Source organism: Uranotaenia lowii, chromosome 1 (assembly GCF_029784155.1).
Source record: "Uranotaenia lowii strain MFRU-FL chromosome 1, ASM2978415v1, whole genome shotgun sequence".
Classification (NCBI taxonomy): Eukaryota; Metazoa; Arthropoda; class Insecta; order Diptera; family Culicidae; genus Uranotaenia; species Uranotaenia lowii.
In genome coordinates, this window is record NC_073691.1 from 172,316,159 (window position 1) to 172,342,386 (window position 26,228).

General features: G+C 38.9%; 1 protein-coding gene across 2 annotated transcripts in view; it reads right to left on the minus strand.

Moving 5' to 3' along the window:
- The window catches only part of LOC129753988 (translational regulator orb2), a 924,966-nt gene that overhangs the window by 16,649 nt on the left and 882,089 nt on the right, over positions 1-26,228 (minus strand). The gene's annotated exons all lie outside the window — the stretch shown is intronic.

Here is a 26,228-nt window from a genome sequence, read left to right on the forward strand (position 1 = left end):
AGCTTCTTTCCAGGGAGGATTCCCGACCGGAAGACGCTAGAATATGCCAGTGATCGTGGTATAGTACTTGGCTATGTAGGTGTATACTGTTTCCGGCAGAAGGCGAGCAGCGTCCCAGTCTGGGAAATAAACTGGGCCTCACGAACGGTGAAGGATGTTAAAAAATTTACTTCAATTTAACTCGATTTGCTTCGTGATTTCTCGAATCGTGTGTTTTGGTACGTGGATTCGTTCGCCCGGCATCGGCGTGCTTTTGATTTAGATAACAAAAAGCAAGGGAGAGGCATCCGTAAAATGCTGGTGTTATTTTTTCCGGAAGGTCAGTTCTTCGAACTTTTTCGTAAATAAACAAGTTTTCTTAATGAATAGACTGATCCAAAAAATATTTGTGTATATATTCGGAAGTAGCTGACCCTAGCAGTGATTAAGAAGACACTTTTAACTTTAGATTATAATATTGTGAAATTTAATAAAAAATTTAGAAACGTCGCTGGTGAACTGGCAGCAAAACACAGACTTCCGACAATCTAGTACTTCACTTTTCTTTGGCAGAAGTCTGGCGGAAGTCGTAAGTCCGAACTTCCGCAGTAAAATTTAGTGCTAGGGCGACAATATTTGCACAGGAACCTAAATGGGTGCAATTTCCGCAATAATTCATGAACATTTTGAGTATTAAACAAGTATTTTCTACAATTGCTAATATTTTTTTAGTTATAAAATTCATTTTTCTGTTTTAAAACCTTAATTTCTAAAATTCATATCAAAATCCACAGTGCTAAATGTGTTGCGGATTCGCACCGGTGAATATTCAATACGTGCCATTGAACCGAATACACCCGAAAACAGCCGAAGACCGAAAACACACCAATACTAAAAGACATTTTGACGGGAAGGATCTTCAAATCAAAATAGACTACACAAAATTAAAAAAAAAAAAAGAAAAATTGGTTTTTTGGGCTACATAAATGTTCAAAATTGTTTTTTTTTTCATTTTTTGTTCACTTTCAATGAAAATTTTCCGCTTCTAAAAATTAATGCCATTTTCAGAATTGTACAATTATTGGTGCCTTGTATCGAGCGCCTGGGCCGTGATAGAACATACCTACCCATAAAAAGCATATTTTAGCGAGTTTGTTATGATTTTATAACATGAAATCATAGTACATATAGATTCTTTTCTATCGATGTATCAAAAATATTGTCTTATTCATTTTTATTTGCTTGGTGAAACTTATAATAAGGTATTTGCCTACATGATCGATACTGATAATTCGCAAGTTCTCATATTTCATGCCGAAGCACGTTTTACAGAAATTTAACAAACGTTTGTGCACAGTCTACGTAAGCTATTATCGCTTAGGAACATTACCCATCTATCAAACTCATCCACTTTCCAGAAGTTCAACAGAGTATATGCGTCAAATTTATTTATAGGCTCCCTTACATGAATTACATACTAGAATTGTATGAAAAATCTAGTACTAATGGCCATCATATCCAACCGATAAGCTGTCTGCGAGGCCTAAAAACTCTAGTCAGGATAGTGATGCGCGAGCGCTCAAGAGCCGCTCATTTGAACTGGTTCTTCAAAAAGAACAAATGAACCGTGGCTCTTAAAAAAGAACCGCGGTTCGAAGATGAGCCATGGCACGCCGCTCAAAGCAATAATGGTTGAAAAACTTTACCGCTGCCCAAAGTAGAATGCAACATGCAAGAGCGGAGAGTGGAGAGCCGAATCAAAAGCCACGGTTCGTTCGTTCTTCCCAAAAGGGCTGGTTCAAAAAGGCAGCTCTTGGTTGCTCCTTGCTCTTCCATTTCTAAACAAGCAACATAAACTGAAGAGCGGAGAACAGCAGTTCGTTCGTTCTCTCGAACCAAAGGAGGCACGGCTCGAAAAAGTAACACGGTGCCGTGGCTCTTTTGGTTTGAGAGAACGAACGAACGGCTGTCGTTTGTTGTTCTTCGCTCTTCAGTTTATGTTGAGCCACGAGACGGTTCATTCTTGAGCCGCTCAAATGAACCGGTTCTTTGATTTGAGCGAACGGCTCTGAGCCAATCATTGAAATAAACCGTTCTGACCATCTCTAAGTAAGGATGTATCAAATTATTAAAACTAAGGACATTCAATGTAAATTAACCACTGAACTCACAATCACAACATACGTTTTATCAAAACAAGAAAATGCTTTATCAAAAGTCGTTAATTTATTTTATTAGAGAGGCTTGCTTGGTAGATTCGTCTCTAGAGTCGCAGAAATAGCTCTTATACCGTATTTGTTTATGCCGAGTGTTGCACTAGTGTTGCACTGGTGCACCACTAGGTGCTGTCAAACTGTTTGTTTATTCGGACGGTGTTGCACTGGTTTTGACCTGTCGGAGTTCTGCTAACGGACGGTGGCCCACCGATAATTTTGCCAGTGTTGCGAGAGAGCGTGTGAGTGAGCGAGGTAGCAATACACTGACGAGGATTTGTGTTTGTTTTTATCGGGTACGGTGGAACACTCCACGAGTGGAGAAAACAAATACAGTATTAGATAGGTACATACCTAGAAAGTCAGTTGTGGTAGCGATTGCTAACATCGTGTTTGCCTTCACAACTGTGTGAGGGTAGAGGCATTCAACCTCTCAAAAGTTAAAAACGGCTGACGACGTACGTGCCTTTGACACATTGATAGTTGACGTTATTTTTAGTGAGCCGTAAGTGGTAAAGCATGGATCATCCAAAATCTGGACGCACTCTTTATTATACCTTAGCGCTCCTAGTTGTCGGATCTGAAATGTTTTGACAGCGCTTTATTCGGAAATGTTACTTCTATCAGTGCTGAAAATTTCATTACGATTCGTTTTGTTCCAAAAAAGTTACACGTGATGGAAGCTGCGAGACGGAAATTAATTTTCAAAAATCGTGAAATCTGTAAAGATGGTCAAATCGACCGTGTGCAGAGTTCTCAAACGTTTCCGTGAGTATGCATATCGATCGGCAGTTTCATACCAAGCGTTATAGTGGATCTAAGGATCGGAAACTGCATTGAAAGGTGTTGAGAACGATCAAGGTAAACCCAGGGCAGTCGGACTATGACATCGCCAAGAAATTCAATGCCGACCGGTGCACCGTCAGAAGGATTCGTCTGCGCGAAGGAATACGATCTTGTTGGGCCAGTAAGCAATCAAACCGTACATTGAAGAAGAATGTTGAAGCCAAAGGACGGGCCCGGAAGTTATACAACAAGGTTCTAACGACGTACGACGGATGCATCATCATGGATGACGAAACGCACTTCTTAAAGATGGATTTTGGGTGGCTTCCTGGCCAGAAATTTGACAAAGCCACTGTTTGGGGTGATGTCCCCGCCATGATCAAATTCGTTTTTGCCGATAAGTTGGCAAGAAAGTTTTTGATCTGGCAAGATATTTGCAGCTGCGGACGAAAAACCACGGTTTTTGTGAAAAACAAGACCATGGACTCCGAAATGTACAAAAAGGAGTGCCTGAAAAACGTTTTTTTCCGTACATTAGATCTCACAAAGGAACGACAAAGATTTCGCCAAATTTGCAAGCTGCCACTACAACAAAGAGGTACTAAAGTGGTATCGGGTCAACGGGTGGATTTTGTCGAAAAGGACATCAACCCACCTAACTGCCCTCAATTCCGCCCTATCAAAAAATTTTGGGCAATTGTCAAGCAGAAGATGGAGAAGAACGGTATGACGACTCGGAATGCAACAGAGATGAAGAGATTGTGGAACAAAATGGCCGCCGAGTTCAGTGAATAGGGTGTCCAAACTATGATGAGTGGTACTCGACGAGAAGTTCGAAATTTCATCAAAACAACATCGGAATAATTTTTTCATTATTTTTCCTTTTAAGTGCAATAAAAACCTTACATTTTAGGTACAAAACATTTTAATTTCCTTTACACAGCTTCGAGATAGACACTTTTTAATGCGTCCAGATTTTGCGTGATCCATGCTTTATTAATTTTTCCATATGGTACCCTTGTAGAACTTGTATGGAACTCTCCATCGCTTGTTATAGCAGGTTCGTGTTTAGGTGTTTAATTCTGGTATTTAATTCTTATCTACATGTTTAATTTATAAAAAAAATTAATTCTACAATTTTTTAAAGACAATAGTAGCAAGCAGCATGTAATAATCACAATCAATCATGATAAAGGCAAACAACAATGATAACTAATCCCTTGAGGAGAAAATCATTCAGGAATTATTTCTATTCATCAGTGTTTCTATGGTCACGAAACTGACGAGCAAAAATGATAATCGCAATATGAACGACATTTCATTTTTTTTTCAAATACGTACACTACATACAACTGCATTTTGCATTGTGGTTGGGGATTTATATCTAATATGGGTTTTTTTTATTCAGGACTCATTATTCGGTACGGACTGCAGCGGAGAGCAATGATGATGCCATGGAGGATGGTTAAAGCACAAAACCAAGTCAATCGGATTAGCTATGAATGGTCCCCTAAGTTGTCGCAACCCACCTGGTTAACATCTTGCTATCCGGACCGATCCACTGCACTGTATTATAGGTACCTTGTCGTGGCGTTGGTGTGCACATATTTTAACGTCACCCGTACCCCGTTTCCTATGTGGTCCTTCCCATCAGAACGTGAGTGCACACATTCGTTCGGATGGTCTTAACATCCCGATCAGAAGAGACAAACAAAATTGCATCAAGATAAGATATTTTGATGTTCAACTTGTTCATATCAAAATATTATATAATTTAGTACTGTAGTATGTTAATATATCCCGAATTTTATCAAAAAGTCACCCTTTTGATAACATTATATCAAGATTATAACTCAATCAGATAGGATGTTTACCATCAAAGGACAAAAATTTGAATCTTGTATACAAGCTTTTTTGCAAAGTTCAATGTGGATACAACCCAACGAACATTTTTTTATGTATATTTCGCACCAAACTTTGTTATACGTTTCATTGAAATACATTCTAGAGTCATCGCATAAAACTCGAAAAAACAGCATTTAAGTACCAAAGTGGAGGCAATATACAAACATATTTTTACGTTCTTGCTTAAGCGATAAGAATTATACAAATTGGACGATATTCAACACCTTATTCGTACGTCCTCAAAGTATGCGAGAGAGCGCAAGATTTGCTCTCAATGCATGCAAACCGTTGCCAGCGACAATATTTTCTGCTTCTCTCATTGGACAATTTTCCAAATGAACCATCTGATTTTTAGCAAACTGGTTTCACTGCTGATCGCAGAGGGAACAAATTTGCAAACATGGCGGACTTTTTATCATATCCGATTTATACCGCCCTTAAGTAACGATTTTTACGATCTTTTACTTATTTGGTAGGAATTACGATTCGCATTAACATTTTTAACGACTTGAGCTATCATTTCTAACGCAATTTTATGTTTGCTGAGAAGTACTTGTATGCAAGATTTCATTGAATCCGGCCTTGTACTCAAACTTGCATTGGTTGTTTCAAACTTGCAATTCTTGAAAGCTTGGGTACAACCTAGAGATTCGAAACTCGACCTGCCGGATGAGAAGCGTGCACGCTACCACAGAACCATGTCGGATGCATTTGAATGAGAGCTTTAAGAGCTTTCGAAGCTGGCAATTTGAGGCAGAAAAAATAACTTTTTGCATCAAAAGAATGAGATCATTTTTTCGAAACGACAAAAACAAAGATTTTGATATCAATGCTATACCTGAGCAAGATAATAATATCTCGATAAGATGTAGTTGATAAGTCGTTTTGATATACTCTCCTGATCGGGATCCCTGGCCTTAGACTTTCTACGGGGTGGATAAAATATCGGTGGACTTCCATCGGACCTACAGTGGCCATTCGTTTGCGATGGGAAATGATTGCACAATTTTCTAGGATATCGGTGCCAGAAGTTGCCGACCGTGGAATCCTTTTCTATCGGCGGAACTTTCCTCCCGGCCCCGCTTTCAAATGTTGCTGCCCACAGCCTGATCGGCCACTCATTGAAGTTATGCAAAAATAATGAAGCTATCCATTTTCATTATTTAGATTTGGAACAAACGCTTTTGTTCGGAATGGTCCAAAACACCATTTTCGCGAGGGTGTCTGTTCCCTTCCAGTTTCCGGTGAACCCAGACAAACCGAAAACTAAACATTGTTAGCACTCCATTCCGATAGCATTGGACAATGGCATATACAGTTTTGCAAGTTGATTTGATTTTCCCTCTTCCGCACGCGTCGTCGCGTTCTGTTGTTTTTGGCCATTCAAAGTAGCGTGGCATAGGAGGAACTATCAGTGGTTCATTTATAAAACGTAAACGGTGTCGATCTGATAATACAATGAAGTTGAAGTGCGCAGCTATGTTTTACTGACCGAGTGCTAGTAGCTACAGAAATCCACACAGCAGTTGTAATAAATCTGCAAAACACCCACCAGGTTTCGCAGAACCCTTGCTTTTGGCAAATCAGCAACATTCGAACAAGTAAAGTTCGACACAGGCATTGAAAAACAGAAAGGTATGTACATTAGGGTGCATGCGAATTTCGAAAACCGACTACATATACACATTTTTTGTAGATTGGTACAAAAAAAATTCCCGGTGCAAAAATTTGCATTAGTTCAACCACGGCACGGTAGATATAAGAAAAGTTCAGATACCGGTATTTCGATAGCAACTCTTCTTCAGTGAGCTTTTTCGATTGAAACGGTCACCCATAAATGAAGCCCGACGGAGCTGAAATTTTGCAAATTGATATGGTCGGTTTTCAAAATTCGATCATGAAATATTTCTCATGCATCCATTGCCACCCTAATGTACATACATACTTAGATGTTATCACGACCGCACGACGTCACGGGATTTCGGCCGACGAAGTTCCGACAAGTTGTTCAAAATTGAGGAAAATCATTTGATGAAATTCCATCAAATCCTCTTCAATTCTGTTTTTCTACGCACATATTCCTTATCAGCTCTAGAGCGTCAATATGACACTTTCGATGAGGCTCGTAACTTTTTTTTAACAGTATCCAAAAAAAAATTCTGCTTCTGCTAATGAATCCAGTTTTTTTTATTTTGCATCCGTAAATATCTACTTTTTTATGGACGCATCCTGTAAGCTCAGTCAAAAAGGTCCTAAGAGGTTCTAAAGTTTCAATATAACACTTCTGGTTGAAACAATTTTAACGAAAATATTTTATTATCAACTTCAATTGGCTATTCTACCTTAACTTTACAAAAACAACTCGCCATCGCAAAAAAGCCTTAATTAGACTTGTCGCCAGTCAAAGCTCAAGACTTCAAATTACGAGTTCAAATCAATGATTGAATATTCCTAAGACCTTTCTTTTCTCTGTTGAACCTCCCGTTCCAACGCTAAGTTAAGAACCTTCCGTCTCAACTTTTTCTCTGTTGGACCTCCCGTTCCAACGCTAAGCTAAAGACCTTCCGTCTCAACTTTTTCTCTGTTGGACCTCCCGTTCCAACGCTAAGTTAAAGACCTTCCATCTCAACTTTTTCTCTGTTGGACCTCCCGTTACAATGCTGAGTTAAAGACCTTCCGTCTCAACTCCCGTTCCAAGGCTAAGTTAAAGACCTTCCATCTCAACTTTTTCTCTGTTGGACCTCTCGTTCCAACGCTAAGTTAAAGACCTTCCGTCTCAACTTTTCCTTGTTGGACCTCCCGTTTCAACGCTAAGTTAAGAATCTTCCGTCTCAACTTTCTGTCCGTTGGACCTCCCGTTCCAACGCTAAGTTAAGAACCTTCCGTCTTAACTTTGTCTCTGTTGGACCTTCCGTTCCAACGCTAAGTTAAAGACCCTCTGTCTTATCTTTGTCTCTGTTGGACCTCTCGTTTCAACGCTAAGTTTAAAACCCTTCGTCTTAACTTTGTCTCTGTTGGACCTCCCGTTCCAACGCTAAGTTAAAGACCTTGCGTCTCAACTTTTCCTTGATGGACCTCTCGTTCCAACGCTAAGTTAAAGACCTCCCGTCTCAACTTTTTCTTGTTGGACCTCCCGTTCCAACGCTAAGTTAAAGACCTTCTGTCTTAACTTCTTCTCTGTTGGACCTTCCGTTTCAACTAAGTTAAAGAAACTCCATCTTAAATTTTTCTTGTTGGACCTACCGTTCCAACTCTAAGTTTAAGACCTTCCGTCTATAATTTTCCTTGTTGGACCTCTCGTTCCAACGCTAAGTTAAAAACCTTCCGTCTCAGGTTTTTTTTTCTCTGTTGGACCTTATCAAATCTTAGGTTTTTATTTTTAAGCTAAACCCTACACAAATAAGTCCATGGGATATTATGGCAATCAAAGAACAATTTGAGCCTCAAGGTTTAAATGTCGGAAGACTTCGTTTTTCCTGGACCACTTTGCTGTTTATGTATGAAAAGAAGGTTCTTAAATTCGTAAGACCTCTACTCCTGCTTTAAGACAATCAGTGAAAGTAAAACTCAGAGCAATGTGTTCCTTCTAGTTCTTATCGACGTTACAATCTGTGATAAATTAAGTAGTTTACCTGGTATCGGAAAGGATATTTCATCATCTACGATTGTTGTCGCCATATATAGACCAGTTTTGGCGTTCTACACAAACAACAACAACAACAACCAGAAGAACCGATGCCATCCTGCTGGCACGTTTCGAAAGTCTTGAAGCAGTCAACGAAAGTGAAAGTGAAGCTGCCGGAGCGGAAACGTGAAAGAAGAGCCTCGTTTGACATCATTATCGTCATCAAGATTGAACGGGAGGAGAAAAAAATAAGAAAGTCGAAAGTTACAGAGAGTGACTGGTTCGGTACTTAGAGATGAGATGTTCTGACGACCCATCATCATCTTCCATCCCATCAATGTTGCTGATGTCGGGGAAAAAAGCTGCCATTGCTGTTGATTAAAGTACACTCCGGTGCCTATCCACCATGCAGAGAGGGAAGATGGATCCCCTCAACTAATAAGCACATAAGCACCACATACTCACACCGTGTGTTGAGTAATGAGATTTTCGAAGGATCTACCCGAAGAAGCGAGGAAAAGCGGACGACAAGGATGTGAGGGAAACAGGCTCAGCGTGATACTGCTGATAAAATCAAGCCACCATGCCAATCTGTGTCCAAGAATTTGCGGCCTAGGAGGATGAAAATCGATCTTTCCCCTCAGTGCATTTTAATTATGTTGGGGTAGCCTTTTTTATAACCCAGTTGGTGTGAACGTTTCATCCAAAAAGAAAATCCGTCGACAAAAATGCTGCTGCTGGTGGTAATGGCTGATTATGTGCGGCACACCACAGCCAGCCATACACCCACAGACACATTGGACACAGGCGAGCAGAGACTCCGGACGATTCGTCCCGCTGGTGGTGGCGGCACATGTCCGTTTGTGGTCTCCGTTTGTCCAGCTCAGCACTTTTTGCGTCCCTGAATTGTCCCATTTCCGCTTGCTTCCCGAGCTTCCCCGTTCGTGTGTCGATGAAGGCGTTTGTAACGAGTTGTCGTAATGAGTCCCTCGGAGCGTGTAGTACAGCACAAATGAAAATGCGACGAACGTGGTGTGGCGTATGACAGCCTGCATCGTCGTCATCAGTAGACGCAGCATGTCCGGGCATTCCCACTTTATACGAGGTGAGAATTGGGCCAGGAGATTATGGGTGTCAATTGATGACGCACTCAACACGGTACTTGCCAAGATTCAACGGCGGTTAAGAATGCCTCAAAGAGCTGCGACAAGTTTTTTTTTCTGTGTGGCCGGGTAGGCTAACAGGTTATAATTAAAGCACACATGACATGGCACTTTTTTCAGGTTTCAGTATGTAAATTTTTTTCAAAATTATTTTTTTCAAAAAACTTCCACATAATTTAAAATATAAAAGACTAAACTCACAGCATAAGTTTTATTTTAAGCAAATGTCTCAAACAGTGTTCTTGTGCATTCAAAACAAATTTTCAGAAACTTTGTTGGTGAACTGACAGCAGAACAAAGACTTTCAATCTAGTACTTTACTTTTCTTTGTCGGAAGTCCGGACGTCTGAAGTGATTGTCCATTTAAATGAAATTTTGAGCAAAGACGCCGGTGAACTGGCAGCAAAAGAGAAACTTCCGACAATCTAGTACTTCATTTTTCTTTGTCGGAATCCTGTCTTCCGACTGACGACAGATATCTGACGAAAAAATGTGAAGTATTAGATTGTCGGAAGTTTGTGTTTTGCTGTCAGTTTACTAGCGACGTTGATAAAAATTTGATTTCAATGCACAAATAATTATTTGTGCATTGAAATCAAATTTTCAGAAACGTCGCTAGTAAACTGACAGCAAAACACAAACTTCCGACAATCTAATACTTCACATCAAGTGAATCAAGTGCTGGTGCGATAGAATTCAACTTTATGCATTTAAAGCGACACCTAGTGATTGTTTAACGATTTTTTTTGCCGAGAACAAGGGCAAACGTTTGACGGGTATTTTCTTCAAAAATTGGGTGTTAACCTAAAGAAGAAGTAAAAAGCGCATTTTTTTTCTCTTTGAGAGAATTGCGCTCTAGGATTCCTAGAAAAGTTGCTGTCAGATTGATCAAAGGTGGCGTCGGAATGAAGAGAGCTCCGTGAAACGCATGAAAGTCACAGAACGCCATTATAACATGAAGTACCAGATTGTCGGAAGTCTGAGTTTTGTTGCCAGTTCACAATTGACGTTTCTAAAATTTCATTTCAATGGACAATACTTCTTCCGCTCGACGTTTCAGGACGTCAGCATCTGGTTAACAGAGGCTACAAATACACTTTCCTCCTTTATTTCTCTGGTCTAATAGCCGAAAACTTTTTTCATTGATTCAAATGCGTTTCTCAAAACCGCAGAACTCGCTCGCGAAGCTCTTGTTTTTTTTTAAAGTCACCTTTGATCAAACTGACTGCACACGCCCCTTTTTTAGTACTCAAATTAAAGTTTGACCGTGGTTCAAAACCTCAAAAAAAAAGGAAAAAAAACTTTTTGGTGAACTGACAGCTGAGCACAGACTTCCGACAGTCAAGTACTTCATTTTCCTTTGTCGGAAGTCGGAAGTCCGGACATTCGAAGTAAAATTTAGTTCTGGCGCGATAATAATTTGTACAGTCGTGATAATATTGTCCATTCTAATCAAATTGTCAGATAGCAGAACACACACCTCGATATTCTAGTACCTCATTTTGTTTGTTTGAAATATGTTCGGAAATCGGAAGTCCGGACTTTCGAAAAAACATTAGTATTCGCACGATAATATTGGTGCTAGTTCAGATTCTTGCTATACTGTATTAAGGTTGAACTTTTTCAAAACATCAGACACTGTTCCTGTGGAAATTGCATACTTATTCACCAGTACGAACGTACTAAATGAACCAAACGATTTGGCAACGTGTAGCATGGCTCTATAAATTCCTAACCCAGCGTCCATTGTCTACATTTTTCAAGTCTTAATTTACTGAACCCGGCTCGTTCATTTGTTTCGGACCGAAAGGCAATAACTTTGGCCGGGGCTGGTATATGGACAACTTGTAGCCAACAATCGGGTGTAGTGGCACCAAACAGGAATGACCTGAAACATCGGTTGGTTAATGTTAGACCTACAGAGGAGACATTTGTCGGGTAACATCGACGGCTCAAACCACCCCCACCCCGTACAAGAATGCAATAATTGCTGACGACGAGATGGGAAACCTTCCGCTTCCTCTTTGCATGGAAGGGTACTCCTTCCCAGCAAAAATGTAATAAAATGTGTTTTCATTTTGGGGCAGTTTCCTGGAATGAAGGTAGATGGCGACCGGAGTTGTCTTACGGTAGAAACACGGGAGTTGTGTACATTCCATTAGAGTTCAATTTGTTGTACAAATAGAGCACATTCATTGCTTCTGTACATCATAAATAAGGAACCGATTGAAGCTTTCTAGAAATTTAAGAACAGCCAATAATATTTTCATAACAGTTCGTTTGTGTAATCAAGGATGAGAGATGATTGAAGAATATTGGCTCTATAGGGTAAATTATTTCAAAAGCAAACTTACATGTTGGAAATAATAAAACTAAAAATGCTATCTCACGTCACTAGCTCGAACACCCGGCTTACCAACGAAGGAACATTCAATTCCGGATTCTGGGTCAACTAGCTCAAAGGAAGCTCTCCAATCATAAGATTATTGCCGGCATGTTCATCCATCTTCCACCTATTACGGCCCGCTGGAAGGTAGGACACCGAACAGTTTCCGATTGCACGATGGCCATATAGGACTCGAGGAAAGGAGAGAGAAAACGGCCAACGATAACAATCAAAATCATTCCCGGTTTTCCGGCCACCGGTGTATGGCTTTTGTGCGCGAATCGTTCTTCATGTTAGAACACTGAATAAAAAAAATCAGAAGAAGAACCCATCCGGCAGCACAAAATCAAGTGCACTGGTAAAATTAAAGTGTCCTTTTAACAAACTTGTCGCTGCTCTCGTACTCGTCCGTGAATTCTTTTTTTCCTTATCCTCCACCATAACTGGTCTCCAACAAGCAACTTCCTTTGACTGCTTCACACAAAGAGTTGTGAGAGGGAGCCCATTCCTTGGCCAAGTGGCTCTGCGAACAAACGAAGCACCACCGTCGGGTGAAAGCACCGGAGAACGAGCATCCTTCATAAATCTCCCCCGGCGGGGCGTCCTCTTCCGTTTGTTCGAAATATTTCCAACCTCGAAAGCCGTTTGCCTCTCGATGCTCTAGTACCCCATAAAAAAAGAAACAGAGCAGGAAAAACTAACCGAAAAGAGCAGAAAAAATGGCTTCCCGAAAAGGGTAAAAGAAATTCTTTCATATCTATCCAACCGACCGAGCACCATTTTCCACAAAGCGGTATCCGCGATGGTTCGGTGCCAATCGGAAGTAGAACTGGGACGGAGAGACCCGTGTGCCGAAGGTGGGTACCGTAGTGGATGCACCTGACTCAATTTTCTTCCTTTCAAGGAGACGTTTTACAGCCACACATATGACAGGCCGACTGTGCAGCTTGCAACAGTTATCCTGTAATGGAAAATGTGTTTGGATCCAACATTGGAAATAATCTATTACCCATATAACGATTGGTAGTTGCTTCCGCGTGTTACCAATTTTCTCTATTCTCTGATCAATAGGTTTAGAAATAAGTATATCAGTTAAGAAACAAATATTATGCATTTAATTCAAATTTTTAGAAACGTCGTAGGTACATCATTTTTCCTTGTCGGAGGTCTGTGTTCTGCTGTCAGTCAACCAATGACGTTTCTAAAATTTATTTTAAACGCACAATATTATCACGCCAACGCTAAAAATAACTTCTGAACTTTGGACTTTCAACTGACTTTCTACAAAGTAAAATAAAGTACTAGATTTTCAGAAGGCTGTGTTCAGTTTTCAGTTCACCAGCGATGTTTATAAAAAAATATTAAAATTCACTATATTATCGCGCCAGCACTAAATTTAGAAAAGTGAAGTACCAGATTGTTGAAAGTCTGTGTTTTATAGTGAATTTTAATCAGAAACGTCGCTGATGAAAACACAGACTTCCGATAATCTAGTACTTCACTTTTCTCTGTCGGAATTCTTTCAGAAGTCGGAAGACCAGACTACCGAAGTAAAATTCAGTGCTGGAAATTTAATACTGCCAGTTCACCTCAGAATCGGGGTAGGCTTAATAGCGGTACGATATCCAAACATACGCGGAAATTTTGCCTAAAATGACGTTTCTAAAAATTTGGTTTAAATTCGAAATACAATCACGCCAGCACTGAATTTTAATTCCAAAGTTCGGACTTCCGCCTTCCGATTGACTTTCGATGAGGAAAAATGAAGTACTAGATTGATGGAAGTCTGTGTCAAGTTGTCAGTTTACCAGCGACGTCCGGAAGTCCTGACGTCCGACAAAGAAAAATGATGTACTAGATTTTCGGAAGTATGTGTTTTGCTGTCAGTTCACCAACGACTTTTCTTATTTTTTTTTAAATACACAATATTAACGCGCCCGCAATAAATTTGATTTGGACGCACAATAGTTTAATACTGGCACGATAATAGTGGCTGTCAAAGGTTCGATACTCTTTTATTGTGCATTTTCAATCACTAAATTTTACTTCGGAAGTCCGGACTTCCGACTTCCGAAATACTTCCGACAAAGAAAAGTGAAGTACTAGATTGTCGGAAGTCTGTGTATTGCTGACAGTTAACCAGCGACGTCTCTTAAACATTCATTTGAATAGACATTATTGTGAATTCAAATATTTTTTTTAGAAAAGTCGCTGGTGAACTGGCAACAAAATACAGACTTCCGACAATCTCGTACTTTACTTTTCTTTGTCGGAAGTATATCGAAAGCCGGAAGTCTGGACTTCCGAAGTAATATTTAGTGCTGGCGCTGTTATACTAGATTTTCCGAAGTTTGTTTTTTGCTGCCAGTTTACCAGCAACGGTTCTAAAAGTTTAAATGATTTAAATGGACAATATTATCGCACCAGCACTAAACTCTACTTCTGAAATCCAGACTTCCAAATTCCGACTAAGTTCCGATAAAGAAAAATGAAGTTATAGGGTTATAGATTGCTGGAAGTCAGTTCTGCTGTCAGTTCACCAACGAAAACAATTTGAATATTATCGCGCTAACACCTTATTTTATTGTGTAGAAAAATAAAATTTTTAGAAACGTCGCTGGTGAACTGGCAACAAAACACAGACTTCCGACAATCTAGCACTTCACTTTTCTCTGTCGGAAGTCTTTCGGAAGCCGTAAGTCCGGACTTCCGAAGTAAAAAATGCAGTACTAGATTGTCGTAAGTCTGTGTTTTGCGGTCAGCTCACAGCCAATTTCTTGTTCCTTACTGCGCTCTTCAAGCAAGATAAAAATTCATTCCTGTTCATTTCGTATCAATAATGAATAAATGGATAATTTTACAAAGGCGCACCAGAGTCAGGTTTTTGCTCGAAAGGTTCGTTCCTGACGGCAAAATTTAGCTATCCAAACCCTTAATATTGTAGTCACAGAACAATCTGATAAGCGGATACAGTAAAATTTTCTTGTGGTACAACCAGTGATTGAATTTTGCTGAGCATGAGTTGATCAACCATCTCTCGCTCAACGCTTTACTCGGAAGCAAAGGTTGCTTTGAGGCAGCGAAAACGACAAAACCGATGATGTATACGCTCTCAACATGGCCGCCTTCATGAAGCAATATACATTCGAGGCAGCGAATCCAAAAAACCAAACGAATGGCTCTCACTCATCTCCTGTTACAACCTTGAGGGAACCGAATTCAAAAGGCAGAGCAAACCCGAGTCTCCTCGTTTGTGCCTGGATCGAATGCGTGAGGATTTTCTGCTATTGCTATTATTGCACAGCAACCGCACGCAGGCAGCTAGTTTTTTCATTTCTTTTTCTTCCCCCCTCTTTCACCATACGTTGCGGGCCGTGCAACGCAATAAGTTCGGTTGTTTTTGTTGTTGCCTCAACCTTTGCGGTCGGCTCGAGTTATTCAAATTCAACAACGTAAATGAGTATGTGTGCCTCGTCTTCTTCATGCATCATGTAGCAACCGAACGTTGAGAGAGTTCGTTCGGGGCAGCAAACGGATAGTGTCTCTCAGAGCAGATCCTCCTCATGAGGGGAGGTTTGAATGAATGTATATGTATCGTCTCCTGTATAGCTATGCGAGGCCTCAAAGTGTGTATTTTGAATGCCTCTGATGAGAAAATTGGTGAGGATTTCAATCACTGGGTACAACTTGTAGGATACAGATGAGAATGGTTTAAAACAATTGTTAATCCTTTTGATCAATATATACATTCAATTGAATATTATTTTCTGAGCGTGTAAAAGGCCTTTTCGGAAACGGTTAAAGAAAAAAAAAGAAAAACGAAAATGAGTCAGTTGATTACCGAATTTTGGCGGTGATAGATGTTTATTGATATTGTGGTCCAGAAGAGTGAGAGAAGAATCCGACAATGGCGCAGTCGGTAGGATCAACAGGGGGTTGGGATTATCCGACAAATTTTCTTTTTCAATCCGATTTTGCGTTCGCGCCATTTTGAATGAAGAAAAAATATCATCGAAAAAGATTTTCGATGATCTTTGGACAGCTTTCGCACGTTCATTTTAGAACAGCCAGCCCAGTTTATTTTTCTCACATAAAGTTTATGTGTGAAAATATTAATTATCATTTTATTCTAATGAAATCAATGTGTTGAATAATTTTGGAATCGTATGTGTGGAGAAACATACGATTTAAATATGGATTTTTTGCAGTGTAGAAAAAATGTTGGAACATTATTTAAAAAAAAATAAATACTATGAAGGATTTACTGTGATTATTGATTGAGTTTAAATTTTATGCCTCCACGGCATAAATGTATTGATTTTATTGATTGTGGAGTGCATGAATGATGAAGATGACCATAAAAAAAAGTTATAAAAACTATGAGGGCTTTGAAAAAAATTAAGAAGAAAATCCAATGTAAAAATAAAAAAATTAAGCAAAAACTAAAAAAATCAATTATTCAATAAAAAAGTATAAATACAAATAAAAAAACGGAAAAAAATATTACGAGAAACAATTTTACAAAAAAAAAATATGAATTTGAAAATGTGAAGATAAAAGCAGACAAGCAACTGAAAGATAAGTGAAAAAAAGTTCAATATAAATGGGTGTGATAAATTGAAGTTAACAAGTAAATAATAATTTCGAAGATAAGATATAAAATTACAAGCAGAACAAACAAGAATGAATCAGAAAAGGGGTAGTCGTATTAGCAGCTTGTCAACAAAAGATAGGATGAAATTGTGGCTATGAAGGAATAGAAAAAAATGCCGAAATTGTTTAATTTTATGATGAGAAACAAAACTGGTTTACATTGAAACTTGCAGAAGACAAAAACACAAAAAAAAATTATTGAAGAGTCATTTTCCCTAATAAAATATGATGCATAAATAATCTTTGGAGAGTAGGGGAGAAGGAGATTGTAGGATACAGATGAGAATGGTTTAAAACAATTGTTAATCCTTTTGATCAATATATACATTCAATTGAATATTATTTTCTGAGCGTGTAAAAGGCCTTTTCGGAAACGGTTAAAGAAAAAAAAAGAAAAACGAAAATGGGTCAGTTGATTACCGAATTTTGGCGGTGATAGATGTTTATTGATATTGTGGTCCAGAAGAGTGAGAGAAGAATCCGACACAACTGAAAATCTGCTATCGGCCTAAAAAGCAGTTTTCAATCAACCTCAGCCAACCTGCAAATTGATTAGCGGCAGCGAGTATAGCTTTCCATAATACCCAGTAGACTAGCCGGATCACATCGTGTTAACTTTGGGTCAGACTCTCCAAAAGCTGCCCTAGCTGCCGTGATTTCCGTCTTTCAAACGACTCAACGGTCTCGCGACCATTTTATGTCCATCAACGTCATAATCATCATCATCATCATTCTCCGGAATCGTCGACGTTCTCTGGAGTCACTACATACATAGCAATGTAGAGCAACAGAAGTCCTTTCGAAACCGGAAGCGCAAGCAAATCAGCCATCCCAGCCAGCACAACTGACGGCATCGTCGTTTGTACAACAGAGGAAAAAAAACATTGCCGGAGCTTTAATCATAAGTACGAGTGAGCAGTTGTGAGTACTAACAAGTAATTTGTTAGCTTTCTTCCGGGACCCACAAAAACCATCTGCGGCACTTCCAGCCACTGTCGGCATCTGATGATGGTGCAGCGCATATTGCATTCCGACGATGGTCTGCATTTTCCCCGTGAAGTAAAGCAGATTGTCGGTCCGGAAATGGAGCGTGATGTGGTCCAAACCATCCTTCCAAAAAGAAAAGTGCCATCATCTTTCATCATCATCATCGTCGTCCATCGTTTGGCTGCTGCTAGGTACTATCGCTCGTTAGCTGACGGCAACTGGCAGGCAACAGAGGGCATCGCTAATGCCAACAAGCGAAATTTCCCGGACTTTCCGGTATAATAGAAAATGATCCCGACGCTAGGCTCCAGGACCCAACGGCTAGGACGGAGGTTCGCTTTTCCTGACCCATGCCCATGCCCATGCAAAACCCAACGCCAATAAGACACCAGTGTGTCAACGATGACGGTATCCATTAAATCTCATTTAATGCTCAATTCAAACATCATTTAAATTTACTGCCCTCGCCGATGGCCCCTCCCGGGAAAACGCACCCACAGATAATGGGCAGTGATTGGTCGAAAGCTTCCGGAGCTTCTCTTTGCCAGAATCCGTTGTCTTTTGTTGAAGGTTCGGGTTTCCCGGTGGGGACTGCGGGGAACTTTCCGCTGACATGCTTTGACACCTAGCCGTGTCAACTGACTCTGGCTACTTCCAGCTGTTGCCTGCTACCATAGGAGACATGATATGGCCTAATTTATGCCAGTCAGCGACCTTCCCGTTATGTATTGAATGGAAAACGAATTGACCGGAAGTGATTGGCGAATGCTTGTGCTATTCGTTAGCGACATCTGTTGACTGGAGTAAGAGGTTTCAATCAATCGCGTCCAGATCGCAAAATCGGTTCCGATTGGGTCTAAGTTTGATCCGGTATTAGACCGAATAAAGCTGCAGACAAAGAAAGTCGAAACAATCGGTCCGAATTTCCTACTTCCGAAAGACTTCCGGCAAAGAAACGTGAAGTGACTTTTGGTTGCTTGAGTAGATAGTCGGAAGCCTGTGTTCAGTTGTCAGTTTTTCAACGACATTTTAAAATTATTTATAAAAATGCACAATAATTGTATTGGGTTCAGAAAGTAAATTGTGGTACTAGATGGGTCAAACGATAAAACTTCAATTGTTTATTGTGTCCGGTCTACAAACATTAGAAATGTGTCACATCGCGAGGAATGGCAACACGGTCAATAAGAAGACTGATACTGAAGGGCTCAGTGTCATCTACGCCGGCATTTTCAACTCCATCAAAAACAAACCAAAACACACCAATACACATAATAATACACCAAACATATAAAATACAACAAACACACAAAATACAACAAACATCAGTAGTGGCTAGGTGGAAAACAACATCCAAAACAGTGAAAATTATTTTTATATCCGTTTTCGTTTTCAAAACTTTCAAAGTGTTATATCCACCGCAACCAGATCAATAGTAAGTAGAACAGATTTCAAGGAAGATTGCATGCCAGTAGAAAGCTCAACTTTGAATATTTTTGTTATACACCACAGACAACTGGACTTACATTTCCCGATTAGACAGTTTAGCAGATTCAAAAAACTTTTTGGACAATTAAAACGAGAAATTTCAGTAAGTACACCATTTATTGTAACACCTTTTTAAACACATCATTAATTTTGTTATATCAATAGACTCCTTGAAAAAGGCATAATAAATGCCGAAACGTCGGATGAAGAAATAAAAATCGTTTTAAGATTTTTTCGTGACTGAAATCGCCGAAAATCAATTTATTCATTACCCAACCAGTCGATAAAAATTTTACTAATTTTACTGTTTATTGTGAATTTTAATTTAAAAACATAGAATCGTCGCTGGCGAACTGGCAACAAAACACACACTTCCAACAATCTAGTACTTCTCTTTTCTTTGTCGGAACTCTTTCGAAAGTCTGAATTCTGAATTCTGAAATATTGTGAATTTTAATGAAATTTTTAGAAACGTCGCTGGTGAACTGGCAACAAAACACAGACTTTCGACAATCTAGTACTTCAATTTTCTTTGTCGAAAGTTTTTCGGAAGTCGGAAGTCCGGACTTCCGAAGTAAAATTTAGTGCTGGCGCTGTTATATTGTTAGTTTTTTTTAGCCCATAAATTTTTCCATAAGTGGCGCTGAGGAAAATCACGCCACGCAAAACAGGAAGATTGTGTCAATCATTTGATTTTTGTACGTAATATTATAATAACTGTGCATTTTCAAACACTTGCACAAAACCATCCAAAAGTTCAAACTTCAACAGAAAGCTGAAACATAAAAGGGTGGAAACTTAAAGCTATGAATAATTCCTCTGGAATCAGGAGATCATCGTCCGTTGAATTCTACTGACGGGACAAACTTCCCCTGGCAAACAGCAGATTACGTATACGGTGAACCATCGGTATGTAAGCCTCGGAGCGAATAGTTCTATACTAACCGAATAGCTACTTTCCTAACATGTACAGATACAGCACTCTGTAGACGTGCACCGGCCAAACCGGAAGTTAAACGTAACGTGAAATAGGAGGCGAATCTGAAATAATAATGTTTGCAATGCATTACAACTGCCGGTTTCTTGTTCTTCTGGTGCGGAGAAAAGGCAAACAGGGCCAATTCATCGGCTTGCTTTCGTATGACCGCCTCCGTGTGGTGTCCATATGCAAAGCTCCATCCGGGGGTCTGCTTCCATACGTCGAACACACAATGGTCGGCAGGGGCTTCCGGTCGCGTTGCCCGGTCGGTAATCGGATATACCGAGCAGAAAAGCTTGTTTTTCACTGGCTGGATTTTTTCCTGTGTGATTCCTTTTTGTCTATAATTTTTCTTTGGCAGTACATCACATCCACCATGTTATTCGCTTTTCTGAGTGAACCTAACCGTTTTCCCTTATAGTTTTCCATACATGTAGATTTTCGCGAGAACATAAAACTATTTTTTTTATGTGGACTACAAAACAGAATCAATCGTGAGCGTTGCCTTTTTAAAACACCTACCGTTTCGTGTGGACTGATTATTGGCAATTATTGTTAATATTGTCTAATTAATCATTTTTTTAGAAACATCGCTGGTGAACTGGCAGCGAAACACAGACTTCAGACAATCTAGTACTTAACTTTGTTTGTCGGAAGTCCGGACTTCCGAAGTTTAATAGAGCCAGCACTAAATTTTACTTCGGAAGTCCGGACTTCCGACATGGAAAAGTGAAGTACTAGATTGTCGGGAGTCTGTGTTTTGTTGCCAGTTCACCAGTGACGTTTCTAAAAATTTTATTTAAATTCACATTATCGCGCAAGCACTAAATTTTATAGCAGCGCCAGCACTAAATTTTACTTCGGAAATCCGGACTTCCGATTTCCGAAAGACTTCCGATAAAGAAAAGTGAAGTACTAGATTGTCGGAAGTCTGTGTTTTGTTGCCAGTTCACCAGCGACGTTTCTAAAAATTTTATTTAAATTCACAATACTTCGAAAGTCCGGACTTCCGACTTCCGAAAGACTTCCGACAAAGAAAAGTGAGGTACTAGATTGTCGGAAGTCTGAGTTTTGTTGCCAGTTCACCAGCGACGTTTCTAAAAATTTTATTAAATTTCACAATATTATCGCGCCAGCTCTAAATTTTACTACAGAAGAATAACAGAATACAGACAAAGAATTGTGGGAAGTCTGTGTTTTGTTGCCAGTTCACCAGCGACGTTTCTAAACATTTTATTTAAATGGACAATTTTATCACGCCAGCACTAAGTTTGCTTCGGAAGTCCGGACTTCCGACAAAGAAAAGTGGAGTACTAGATAGTCTGTGTTTTGTTGCCAACTAACCAGCGACGTTTCTAAAAATTTCATTTAAAAAGACAATAAATAAAAATTTTAGAAACGTCAATAATGAAGTGCCAGCTGATTCCAGACAATCAAGTTCTTCATTTTCCTTTGTCGGATGTCCGAACTTCCGAAGTATTATTTACGCGCCAGCATTAAATATTACTTTGGAAGTCCGAACATCCGACTTCCAACAAAGAAAAGTGAAGTACTAGATTGTCGGAAGTCTGTGTTTTGTTGCCAACTGGCAAAAATAACGCGCCAGCATTCAATTTTACTTCGGAAGTCTGGACTTCCGACAACGAAAAGTAAAGTACTAGATTTTCAGAATTCTGTGTTTGTTGCCAGTTCACCAGCGACGTTTCTGAAAATTTTATTAAAATTCTCAATAAAATTATTAACTAAAAATTTTTCACGTTCATTTTCACGAGAACCGTATTATGAGCTTTTATAATAGCTAAATTTTACTTCGGAAGTCCGGACTTCCGAATTCCGACAAAGAAAAGTAAAGTACTAGGTAGTCTGTGTTTTGTTGCCAACTAAGAGCAAGTCCAATGGTGTTGGGAAAAAGTGGTAGGAATTTTGACGTCTGTAGCACAGATGGGAATTTTTCTATCGTGAAATATAGACCAAAAAAGTTGGCCGTCCACCGGTGTGATAGAATACGAAGGTATAAAATTGAAAGCAACCAGCGATGCCAAGAGAATTAGCTTTTCAGTTATTTTAATGACTTTTTGTATTTTGAATTCACCGTTTGAAATTTGAAATCAAATTCATTTTACTTGATCATTAACTTGAAATAGTAGCGCCAATATGAAAATTTTATAATTTAGATGTATGAATAAGTATTGTTTAAGTTATAATGCATCCCAATATTAAACTGTATTCTGCAGAATTAGGAGTTTTGTATTGGAAGGCATTTGATTACACGAGTTGATAAAGTTTTTGAACTCTTTCTAAAGCTTTCATTTTCAAAGTGATAATTAAGTAAGTGACAAATAAAAAGTATAGATATTTCAGACACAAGCTGAATTTTACTCCCGATACGACGCCCTACGTTTGATATGATTGACACTTGTCGAATTCTTCTCCGTTTTCTAAAGATGATGGATCCATTAAAGACGGCGTTCCTAACTTGTTACCGGACATTCCGACGGAATATCTTTTTCAAATAAAAAAGCGAAACAATTTCCTACTCCCGAAAACCGTTCAAATAAAACATACAAACAGAATTTATTTATTCACCCAGCTATCTGGCATCTTTGCGCCTCAAAATGTATTCGATTGGCAAGGGATGAAAAAAATTGGCTGTAAGTTTTAAAGAGTTGATTAACTTCATTGCAATTCGTATCAGTTTAAGTGATGAATTCATTGTTTAAAAGTGAAACAATATTTTCTATTAAAATCCTTAGATTGCTTAATTTCCTCTTTTTTTCCCTTAACCGAGGTTTCAAACATAAGAAAGATGGCAGCACCGAAGCGTTTTACGCACAAATACTAATTGCAACGCCGGCTCTATCACTCGGTTCGGTGTTGTAAATTATCGTGTTTTTCTATCACCCTCAGCCAAAAAGTGTTATACGATGCAAATTTTGCAGCACGAAACTGTTCGAATATCAGATTTTCCCAACACCGGTGGACGGCAAATGTGTTGTGATGTGATGTAAACCTTCAAAATTTCCAACTCCATCTCAACCAGTGAACTTGCTCTAACCAACGACGTTTCTAAAAATTTCATTTAAAAAGACGATAAATAAAATTTTTAGAAACGTTAATAATGAACTGATAGCTGATTGCAGACAATCTAGTACTTCATTTTCATTTGTTGGGTGTCCGAACTTCCGAAGTATTATTAACGCGCCCGCCAGCACTAAATTTTACTTCGGATGTCCGAACTTCCGACTTCCGACAAAAAAAATGAAGTTTTAGTTTGTCGGAAGTCTGTGTTTAATATATTTAAAATTTAGTGATGGGGCGGTTATAAAATTCAGTGCTGGCGCGTAATATTTTCTCTTTGATACCGCGTCAAGGCCCATTTGCAATTCTCGTGGAAATGAACGTGATGAACTTTATTTCGCTTATAATATAATAACAAAAATTTTCACGAGAACCGTATATGAGCTTTTAGGTGCTTTTAATTGCGAAAAACCGTGTAATTCCGAAAAACTGCTCTTGAGGAATCACGTAAAACCGTGCAAAAAGACGCTTTATAAAAGACATCAGTTTATTGTACTGATAGACTCTTCCCTTGAATGAATAAAGACTCTCGTATAAAATTAGTAGAACATACAAAAATATTTAATTAGTATGAACGAGCAATATTTATTTGGTGCCGACGCGCTAAATAATGGTTTCTTGGAGAGAAATAGCTGAACTTGAAATTCTAAACCAATGGGGTGAGTTTTTTTGAACACTAGTTCCATTTCCCAATAAGAGATGGCGCTCATCAAAATGGTTCCTTTAGACAAAAATTTGTATGGAAAAATTGAGAGTTACATTTTTTAAATTTTTTTGACGTACCTGGCACACTTTTTCAAAACTTCTAAAGGTTCCCACACATTTTCCGGATCGTTTGCCCCCGGTGCTGATATCGAACGAGGTGGTGAAAGTTGTTAAAATCGCGAAAAACTGTCGGTGAGAGCGTAATTTTTTTTGTTTTGATTTTCTATTTTGGGGGCAGCAGGGCTGCCAGTTGGAATGTATTTTTATGTTTCGTGAAATTTTCTTAGTTTTAAGCGGGCCATATGACTACACCACATTTGTACAAATGCGATGAAATTCGAAGACATTCTGTCGCTGTAAACAGGATTTGCATCGTGTATGGCACTGCTTGAATGAGCGCTCAAACGGTTTGGGTAAAATCGGTCCTGATCGAAATATTTTGTACAAACCACCCTCTGTTGTGGTTTTTTGTTGTTGCTGATGCTCTTTTCGCCAGCAATCGTTTGTTTGTACCGTGTGTAGGCGAGCATAAATCAAACAATCGTCGTAAAATCATCTAATTTGTACATGCCATTTGTGTAGTCTATGACCCGCTTTACACATAAACATATGAAGAAAATTTCAATATTGAATTTGTTTTTTTAATGATACCAGTTTAAGTAAATTGTAAAGGCTGATGTTAAGCTGTCCTGATAAATTCATGATAGTACTGTTACAAGGATGTGATTGACCTTGGTAAATTGTAAACAATTTGTTTGCACAAGATTTGTAACTTACAATCGACTCCCAGCTATCGATTTAAATTGACGTCTACGAGGTATTTTAACCATACGCTCGTATGGTTCTCTTAGAATTCATTTATAGACCATATTAAAACTCTAAATCTATTCAGTATTTGAACCAATTATGTAATATGATTATCGTCAATATTGTTTGAATAAAATCTATAGTTTTTTTATTCGAGGTTGTAAGTTTCTTCATAAAAATGGGTTACTGAGTAAATGTTATGCCACAAAGCAATATTGTTATTGTTAAGCCAACTGGGTTGGGTAATAGTTAAAACTAGAAGACGGCACTCTGTACTGGTCGGAGAAATGGGTTGGGACTAATTTCAGGAACCAATATTGATAAATCGGCAGTTCTACATAATTAATACGAAATCACATTTTTCATACTTCAAAATGATTTAAAGGTTATCATTTGGCAACCCTTTCGATTCCAATCCGTTTTTGTTTTGCTTTATTCTCCTTTTCTACACGATTGTAAATTTTTACGTAATGAACCAAAATTTTAACCCTCACACACTACACTCTAATTCTCCTTGGCTCAGATTTGAAGGAAAACAATTCAAAATGCGCCAAAACTAGGAAAACTCAAATTTTAATTAGAGCGTCAAAACTCAGAAATAAATGGTAGGGGTTTTCGCAAATTCTGAGTTGTTTTGTTCAGGGTGATTTAGGCTTGTTCATAGATCGACTGAATTGAAAAAAATCAAAAATATATGAAATTTCAAAGCGGTTTTGAATGCAATTTCTGATTTCAAAAGAAAAAAGACGATTGTACGGTGTATTTAGAAGATGGATGCGTGTATTTTTATCCAATTGGTTTAATTTTTACCACAACAATAACAAAAAATTAGTGCCACCGGGCCATTTGACTGCATCCAGCCGGTGAAACTACGTACTGTCTCACTACAACTCCCGGACGCCGTACCAGAAGCACTCTCTCCGGTTCGACGAACGGCAATCGGCAGCTGCAAACAGGAAAACGGACACCAGCGATGTTCCAAGAGGTAATTTTCATTAACAAAAATATTAATCTTAACACATATGAGAAAGGTTTTTTTTTATATTTCGGCAACATATTCCCTGATGGAGACAAGTCACGGAGAGCGAAACCATCCTGACGTCTGGATCCAGCAGCTACGCCAACGTTCGGGTGGACACGGACACGGATGGTGTATCGAAAATGAGACCTGCACCTAGTCCAACAAACACTTTTTGCTGCATAAACGCTGAAAAAATATTGTGGATCAATTTTTAATCAGCAATCTGGCTGAAAGAAGGCCTCAAAAATTTACTGATTCACTTGTCTTCAGCCTTTAATCATCTTGATCTGGAGAAGTTATTCAGCTAACGTCATTAAACGTCAATTGACGGATCAACCCAAAAAAAAAGTCCAATGCCTGTCTGTCAGATGTTTCGCACCAACTTTTTCCCCTCTGTGTTGTTTTTTTTTTCGTTTCAATTACCCCGAACTTTAAATCTCCAGCTAAAAAACT